Raw genomic sequence first — 9604 nt, forward strand, 5'->3', positions numbered from 1 at the left:
ATGTTTATCAAGTCATGACCTCCCTTGCTACAGTCACTCTTGTCTTTCGTGTTCTATTTAATTTTTTTAAAATGCTGGTGGCCTCACTCACGAAATTTTTTTCACCACCACTCGTGGACAGGACCTGTCACGTGAGACATGCACCAAAGCACGGATAGGGATGGCCACGATCCTGCCTGGAACGGGACTTCAGAACTGGGCAGAGCATGGCTCCTTCCGGTGGGGGCCCCAGAACTCTTTTTCAAAGGCAATGGCAGGACGGGATCCACAGTGCTTGACCCTTTGATAAGGAGACATCCTCTGGCCAAAGGTGACACCACAGGGATAAGGTCCACGTGCTGCTTAACACTGTTTTGGGTGCAGAACAAAGGGCGGCTGGGACATTTCTTGTCTGGTCTCCCCCTCTACGTGTCCTGAATTTCTAGCTTGTTCAAAGTGGTCAAAGACCCAAGGCTGGTCTGGCACAGAAGGGGTCGTGCCTACATGTAGGGAGGCACTGAGGCTTCTGTCTCCCGTTGTATGTCCCCAGGGACAGGACAGCCCCCTGCCTGTTGTTCCGAGTGTCCTCTGTGAATGGGGACCATCTGTCCTCCGGGTAACTCCCTCCTCCTTCACCTCTGTCCACCCGCTCTGGTAGCCACCCCTTCCACGTGCAGTGCGGCTCTGCATCCCGGAGAGCCTCGAGGACTCCTTTTCTCTTCTCTAGTGTTGGCTCCCATATCTGTCAGTTAATTACCTATTCATTATATGAACATGTTTCTCTTGGGTCATTATTTAACTTTTCAAATTTATCTTCTTTACTCAATATATTGTGAGCGTGGATGTCTGCTCCTTATGGGATCACCACTGCCAGGCATGTAGAAATTGCTTGATGTAGTTTCACTGGCTTGTGGAGAGGCAGTCATGCTTCTCTGTGCTTCTATGCCAAAGAAAGTCAGTAGCAAGCAAATAACAGAGCTTTAGTGAATAAGAACAATATTTTACCTTGAAAGAGGCAGCAGGAAGGAGAGTTAAGACTCAAGTTTCCTTTATTAAGGAAAATTGAAATCTAGGTATCTACAGATGCTCTTTGACTTATGGTTAGGTCTTAGTAAACCCATTGTAAGTCAAAAATGCGTTTAATACACCTAACCTACCGAATGTCTATCTTACATGTGCTTAGAGCACTTATATTAGCATACAGTCGGGCAAAATCATCTAACACAAGCCGATTCTATTAATATTAAAATTGATGTAATATGTGTACATATTTTAGTACATGTGATAGTTTAATATGTTCATATAATGTATACAGGTCAAATCAGAGTAATTGGGAGATCCATCGCCTTAAATATTTCTTTATGCTAAAAACATTGGAATTATTCTATCTATTTTGAAATATACAATAGACTGTTGTGAACTTCAGTGTCCCTACTGATCTAGAACTACCATGTGATCCAGAAATCTCACTGTTGGGTATATATCCAAAAGAAAAAATTATTGAAGAGATATCTGCACTCCATGTTTATTGCAGCACTATTGACAATAGCCAAGATGTGGAATCAACCTAAGCGGCCATCAGTGGATGGATGGATACAGAAAATGTGGTATGAATACACAGTGGAATACTCTTCAGCCATTTGCAACACAGATAGAACTGGAGGCCATTATGTTAAGTGAAACAAGCCAAGCAGAAAGGTAAATATTGCCTGTTCTCGTATGAGGGAGTTAAAGTGGATCTTCTGAAGATAGAGAGTAGACTGGTGTTACTACGGGTTGGGAGGGATTGGGAGTAGGGGGATGAAGAGAGGTTGATCAGTGGGTACACAATCTCACATAGTGTATGGTTTACTGAAATAAAAACAGAATGGTCATATGGGTACTCTTAAGTATGGTTTCTCCAAAACACATGCAGTTTCCACACCATCATAAAGTTGAAAAATCATTAAGTCAAGCACTGTCTGTAATAGAATTTAATACAATGCTAAGGTCCTTCATTTAATTGTAACATAAGTCACTCAAGTGTTGCCATCCTGGATGATTTTCTTTGATTTTTTTTTTTTCTTTTAAAGATAGGCTTGCTTTGTCTGGAGTGCAGTGGTATGATCACAGCTCATGGCAACCTCGTACTCATAGGCTCAAGCAATCTTCTCATCTCAGCTTCCAGAGTAGCTGGGACTACTGGCATGTTCCACCATGCCCAGTTTATTATTATTATTTTTTGTAGAGATGGGGTTTTGCCATGTTGCCCAAGGTAGTCTCAAACTCTTGGGCTCAAGTGACCCTCCTTCCTCAGCCTCCCAAAGTGTCATGAGCCACCATTCCCGGCCCCTCTTTGATTTTTTAAAAGTACCTCCTAGCTCATCAGCACAGGAGAAAGGCAACTTGGAGCCACAATGAGACAGGTGATTGCCAATGTTCTGTTTCATTTCAGTTCTTAAGTTCCTGGATAGGACACTTACTGATGAGTCTGTCTTGCCTCTCAGGTGAGCCAGGCCTCCATCCACTCCTGCACAGCAGGGAACACTGCACGGTGACCCAGGGTCCGGGGTGGGCATGTTGTGCCCCTCACCCCCTCCACGTGGAGTCTGGCTGAGGGCTCCCTCCCGCCTGCCAGGCCTGGTGCTTGGGTGCAGGCCCTTGGAGTTCTGGCTGTGCTGCGCAGTCTCACCCTCGAGAAGAAGGGGGCGCTGTTGCCTCAGCCTTGCAGAGTTTCTCTGTGGTCAAACCACCCTGCCAGCCGCCTGCTGCAGCTGGCAGCACGTCACTCCATGAAGCAGGCGAGCCCCGGCTAAGGTACACTGTGAATTAATATTTTTTAAAGCCCCAGCTATTCAGGTTTAAAAAAGGCCCAGGGACATGAGGCTGCAATTTTTCACTCCATTGAAAAAAAGAAAAACCTGTAGAATTTTAACAGTGACAATGAGGTTGAAGCTACAGATGCTGCACCTTGGGGATCTTGGGGTCCCTCCTGCTCCCCAGGGGAGTCTACCGGTTCCCACAGAGGAGCTGCTAGAATTGCTGAAATCAGACTTGTACTCACCCAATAGAACTTGCACCAAGTTCTGGGGCCACATTCTGGTGTGGGCAGGGGATTGGTGTCCGCTTTGCCATTAGGATCCCCAATGTGCTGGGAGGGGGACATGAGCTTGATGAGTGGAGGGGCTGGGCCCCCTGAGGATACTGGTCTGTTCTTCCCTGGAATCTGCCTGTGGCTCAGCCTCAAAACCTCAGGAATGGAAACAGGAGCAGAGAGCCGCCTATGCAGGGTCCTGGGTCCAGTTTCCATCTCACTCCCCAATGAGCTTGTGAGCTGAGGCAGTGGCATTCTGTGACCTCTGCCTGGGTGGAGAATGAGACTTACTGCCTGGAGCGGTGGGGCCCAGATGCAGGCCTTGGCGCAGGGCACTTTGCAACTGCCTGGTGCTTCGCCGATGCCTCTCCTTACCCTCCAAGCCCGCAGCCTTTAGGACCTCCTGCTCCTCTGCTGCTCCCTCCCTCCCTCTCCCCTCCCTGGCACTCTCTGTCTGGCTGCCTGGGCACTGACTTGCTGGAGGGCCCCTGGCTCACTGCCAGCAGACATTTCCTTGTCACCGCCAAGGGCTGAGGAGGTGACCGAGGCTCTGACTGGCCCTGGAGGCTGGAGTCCAGGCCAGATGCAGAGGAGCCGCTGGGTGCCATGCAGGCCTCAGGGAAATGTCCCAGGCACCTGCCTCGGAAGCCCTGGGGGCAAAACAGCCACTGAACTCTACAGGAGCCCCACCCCGAGACCACTTCTCCCTCAGGGAACCAGTGCACTGTGTGGGGTAGAGCGAGTGAGGCCGGGAAGCCAGGGCCATGCCTGGTGACAAGGAGGATCCCTCCCGGACATGGGAGAGGTTGGGAGTGGGTGGCCAACTAGCCAGCCATGGGTCCTAGGAGCTGGCTTATTTTGGTTGTTAGGTTTATGGCTATATTAAGAGAACAGCAATTTTGGTGAATGACCTATAAGTAGACACTCAAAACCTACATTGGCGGAGAATAAATATTTCTTATTTTATCAGCACAGAAGAACACAAAACTGTCTTTTCTCTCTCTCCACTCTTTTTTTTATTTTTTTGAGAGAAGTCTTACCCTGTCGCCCAGGCTGGATTGCAATGACACCATCTCGACTCACTGCATCCCCGCCTCCCGGGTTCAATCGATTCTCCTGCCTCAGCCTCCCGAGTGGCTGGGATGACAGACGTGCACCACCACGCCTGACTGATTTTTTGTATCTTTAGACAGGGTTTCACCATGTCAGCCAGACTGTTCTCGAACTCTTGACCTCATGATCTGCTCACCTTGGCCTCCCCAAAGTGCTAGGATTACAGGCGTGAGCCACCACGCCGGGCCCTCTCTCTCTCCACTCTTTAGAGTAATCTTTGTCTCCTTTTTGCTGTGATTTCACATCCTGCAGGCGGAGGTACCAGCGGGCTGGGCAGGTGGGACTCGCCTTGTGTCTTCCAGGCTGGGCTGGCTCCATGGCTACCCTTCCCACGAGGCCTCCGCATTGGTGCTGGGGGACGAGGCAGCAACTTGGTCCCCAAGTTGCTCTGATTCGTCATTACACAGTAGCCCTCTTCTCTAGCCGGCGTGTCAGGGTGGCCAGGAGACAGGAGGTGGGGGCCAGGGAGAGGTTAGGCCTCAGCCCGCATGGGGGGTGTCCTCTGCAGGGAGGCGAGCAGCTTAGCATCCGCCAGCACCAATCATTCGGTGGGCTTCAGGCTGCAGCGGGGCTCTAGTTGCCTGCTTCCTGGCCCTGGAGTGACTTGGGTACGGGGAGTGCTGCTGGATGTGTCAGATATGGAGGTGGGGGTGTCATAGGGTTGGGATGTTTTGTCCCCTCCAAATATGTTGAAATGTGGCCGCCAGTGCTGGAGGTGGGCCTGCTGGGAGGTGTTTGAGTCGTGAGGGCTGATGCCTCTGCAGTGGTTGCTGCTGTCCTCATGGTAATGAGCTCCCACTATGAGTTCACACAAGTTCTGATTGTTTAAAGAGCCTGGCACCTCCTCCCTCTCTCGGGCTCCTTCTTTCGCCAGGTGAGGTGCCTGTTCCCCCTTTGCCTCCTGCCATGAGTGAAGCTTCCCAAGGCCTCACCAGATGCAGATGTTGGTGCCATGCTTCCTGTGCAGCCTGCAGAACTGCAAGCCAAAGAAACCTCTTTTCTTTACGGATTACCCAGTCTCAGGTATTTCTTTGCAGCAATATGAAGGACTAATACAGTGGGACTCACCAAGCTGCCTCGTAGCAGGAGGGAATCTCTTTGGCCAACAGTTGGCCTTGTGGATGTCAAACAGACATGCAGAATCAAAGAAAACACAGAACGGGCAGACAGAGGCGGGCTTTTCCTTCATGTTGGGTATTGGAAAAGCGGAGGTTCCAAGTCCTGAGGCTGTGTCAGGGTGTGGGGGTGTGGCCTGCCCTGGCCTGAGGTGTGCTGCTTTTAAGGCTTCTCACCCCACCCGTTGGTCAGAGCGTCCACCATGAATGGACCAGGGTGCTGATGGACACTGATCCCTGTGGCTGGGGCCTCCGAGCATTTGGTGTTCAGCTCATCGGGGACTCCGTGGACACCAGAGGGCAGAATGGGGTCTGTCTGCCCCAAAGCCCCATGGGGAGTGAGCTTGAATTACCCCAGAGTCTGTGTAGGGAAGGCTCCTGGAGCCTGGCACTTTCTCCTTTACAGTGGCTTTCAGTTTGTGGATGTTTTTGAAGTTGTTGGCCCTGGGGCTTGTGTCAAGGGTCCTGAAGACCACCCCCAGTGTTGGTGATTTTCCCAGGAGAACTCACAGCCCTCATCATGCGGTGCTATCCTCACAGCATGGTTCATTACTATAAAAGGATACCGAGCAAGCCAGCAGGGGAAAAGCACGTGGGGCGGAGTCCGGGGATCTGGGCGCAAGCTCCCAAGAGCCTGTCCCAGTGCAACTACACAGGACAAGATTATTTTCTCCAGTGTCGGGTTATGACAACACTTGTTCAGAAGGATCCAGATGGTCGCCTGGATTTGCAGCCATGTGGTGTCTTAGGTGGTTAGTTAATCCGCATGATGGTGTTAAGTCAAATTTCCAGCTTTGGGACCAATCTATCCCCCATGGCAACCCAAGAAACCCAATCCAGGACTCTCTTCACTGGGAGTTGTCTTCATCCAAGACAATTAGTTTCCCATACTCATACTTAGAGGGAACCCCGGCCCCTTTAAGGTGGGGCTCCCTCAACTTGGAACACCTCACTCCTCAGTTCAGCTCCCCTGCTGTTGCTGGCCTCCTTGACTGAGTTCAGAGGATGCAGCTCCATCCTTCTCCCTCTGTCCCAGCTTCTTGTATGTGAAAACAAACCGGGGAGGCTGGAGGCCCTGAGTCCATATTTTTGAATTCTGGGCAGCAGCGTTGGTGGCCTCGGTGGTGCACCGTGTTCAGACGGTTAACAGTCATGCTGCTCTGTGGTGATAGCGCTTGTTGGCACCACAGTGAGCGTCGATGCTCTCGCGTGTTTCAGAGATGGTGGGATGGTGGGGAGGTGCTGGCAGGCAGGTGAGGAAACATCCTCCCTGGAGGAAAAGGCAGTAGGAGAGCATCCAGGAAGCTGGCAGAGCTGTCCGCTTCCACTAATCTTTACTATTGAGAGACTCTGGCTCATTGTACAAATTGGGCACACAGCAAGAGTGCTGGGATCAAAGGCAGTTGTATTCTGTCATCCCATGGCATCACCGGGTACCCTTCGTTTTACTCCTGAGGCTGTGACTTGGACAAAGCTCTTTCTGCTGCTTTGGATTAAAAATTCTTATCCTCCACAGGAAACAGAGCAGATGAAATGCACAGTGTGAAGGACAAGGATTCTGCTGAGAGAATTGCTGCAAGGGTTGCTCAGGTGATCATGGGAAGTAATGCATCAAACCATTCTTTAGGTGCTTTTTTAAATTAGGAAGTATTTTTTTAAATGAGGAGGTAAAAATCTCGCTGTTTGCCAAAACGATTCGTACATGGACAAGCTGGGAAAATTGCTCTGAAACATGTCACAGACTCCTGATTTGGCCCAACTGGGGTGTGAAGGATGAAATTCATCCTGAGCTCTTCCTCCTTCTGCTTTTTCTGGTGCAGATGCAGCTCAGGTGCGCCTTCTCCTCGCCTGTGCCCATTCACGTGAGATGGACCATAACCGTGAAAGTCAGAAGACACTGACCCTTCAGAACATGACAGGGTTAAAAGATGCTGGAGGGAAAGAGTCTGCAGTTGATTTTTATTCACTTCCTTTCTCCACTCTGCCATTTGGAAGAACGTAAGCAACTTAATACTGTTTTAGACCACATGTTGTAACTAGCAGGAAAATGCCTTTGAGCTGATGATGGTGGCCCCAACACAGTGAACCTGTCTTAAATCCCTGCTTCAAACCCCTAAGGGTGTCACAGTAGCTACTATTTGAAGTCTTCCCATGCATGTGTAGGGTGAGGGGAGTACCAACAGCTCATCAAATGGGCTCCATTAGAAAGATCTGGATGGTTGCCTTTATTTGTAACTAGTTTCTTAGATGACAACTCAGTCCACAGGATTGAGTTAAGTCAGATTCCCAACTTTGGGGCCAATCCTGTCCTCATGGCAACCTAAGAAAGTCTGTCAAGGATTCTGTCCATTGGAAGTTGTCAAGACTTTGTCCTCATCCAAGACAATTAGCTTCCCATACTTATATAGATCCCTGCCCCTGAAGTGGCTTCACACTCCTCAGCTCAGCTGCCTGCCTGGAATGGCAGTTGCTGGCCTCACTGACAGAGTTCAGAGGATGGGGCTGGTTGGCAGTTCTAAAAGCCTGCCCCAATCCTCTGATTGGCTACTCAGATGTAAGAACCAGAGCAATACCCCAGGCTGATAATCAGGAACCTGGGGGCCCGGAGTTCCTGGTGTCTGCTAGAGCTCCCTAGACATCTTTTTAGATGGAGGTCTGCCACTCAGTGTGCCCTCACACTGTCCTGTTGGCTGCAGTCTCAAGCTGGGACAGAATGATCAGACTGAATGTTTGTGTCTTCCCCAAACTAGTATGTTGAAACCTAATCGCCAATATGAGCGTGTTTGGAAGTGCAGCCTTTGGGAGGTGATTAGCTCATGAGGGTGGAGTCCTCATGAATGGGATTAGTGTTTTGTTTTTGTTTGTTTGTTGTGAAACAGTCTTGCTCTGTTGCCAGGCTGGAGTGCAGCGATGTGATCTCAGCTCACTGCAATCTCTGCCTCCCAGGTTCAAGCGAGTCTCCTGCCTCAGTCTCCTGAGTAGCTGGGACTACAGGCACATGCCATCATACCCAGCTAATTTTTGTATTTTTAGTAGAGACGGGGTTTCACCCTGTTGGCCAGGATGGTCTCGATCTCTTGACCTCGTGATCTGCCTGTCTTGGCCTCCCAGAGTGCTGAGATTACAGACGTGAGCCACCGCACCTGACCTTGAATGGGATGAGTGTTTTAAAGAGGGCCTGAGAGAGACTCCTGGCCACTTTTGCCATATGAGGACACAGTGGGAAGGTCCCATCCCTGAACCAGGAAATGGGCACTCACCAGACACTGAATCGGCCTGCAGCTTGACCTTGAACTTCCCAGCCTCCAGCACTCTGAGTAATAAATTTCTGTTATGTGATAAGTCATTCAGTCTGTGGCATTTTGTTATACCAGCCCAAATGGACTAAGACACAGAACATAGATTGTGTCTCTTCCAGTTTCTTCAGGATCCTTCTGGGCCCAGAGAATGGAGCTAAGAGGGAGATTCTACCATTAGGGCTGGTCTTCCCCTGTCTCTTAAGACTGATGGGCTCCCTATATGAATGACACTGGTCAACCTGACATCAACCCATTGGGTATGGCTGGGGCAGCTCCTCTTGTCTGTGAGGTAGGAACCAGGTTGGTAACGTTGCATCGTGTTAGCCAGGTTCCTAGTTCAGTTTAGCTGGTGTGCAGGTCAAGGACTCTTAAGGATTGAATTTATTCCCTTCAAAAGATATTGAAGTCCTAACCCCCAGAATCTGTGACTGCGACCTTATTTGAAAATGGGTCTTTGCAGATATAATCAAGTTAAGATGAGGTCATATTGGATTAAAGTGGTCTGTAATTCAATAACTGACCTCTTTAATGAAAAGGGAAATTTGTACTGAGAAACACAGAGGGAAATGCTATGTGAAGATGGAGGCAGAGATTGGAGCGATTTGGGGCAATGTGTACGTCTGCAAGCCAAGGACCACCAAGCATTGCCAGCAATCACCAGAGCTGGAGGAGGGGCCTGGAACAGATTCCCACTAGAGCCGCCAAAAAGATCCAACCCTGCTGACACTTTGACTTTGGACGTGTGGCCTTCAGAACTGTGAGAGAATAAATTTCTGTTGTTTCGAGCCACTCAGAGTATGGTATTTTGTTACAGAAGCCCTTGGATCTTAATGAAGACATTAATAGCTAGATTGGAGGCACCCCCTCCAAGGCCTGAGAGAAGGTTATTTTGTGGAACTCTGGTTTAGTAGCTGGGACCACAGATGCGTGCCACCATGCCTGGCTATTTTTAAAAATTTTTTGTACAGATGGCGTCTTGCTGTGTTGCCCAGGATTCTGGCTGGGGACTGTGGTTGCAGGTGCTG

The 9604-nt window shown here is 49.8% G+C and overlaps 1 long non-coding RNA gene across 1 annotated transcript; it reads left to right on the top strand.

Annotated features, from left to right (window-relative positions):
• The first annotated feature begins 5039 nt into the window (after positions 1 to 5039).
• On the top strand, positions 5040 to 7278 carry LOC135971232 (uncharacterized). Its single transcript, XR_010587292.2, has 3 exons — positions 5040 to 5188; positions 6797 to 6870; positions 7101 to 7278. It is a non-coding gene; the product is annotated as an uncharacterized lncRNA (long non-coding RNA).
• The last annotated feature ends 2326 nt before the right edge of the window (positions 7279 to 9604 follow it).

This window comes from Macaca fascicularis, chromosome 6, assembly GCF_037993035.2.
Source record: "Macaca fascicularis isolate 582-1 chromosome 6, T2T-MFA8v1.1".
Lineage (NCBI taxonomy): Eukaryota > Metazoa > Chordata > Mammalia > Primates > Cercopithecidae > Macaca > Macaca fascicularis.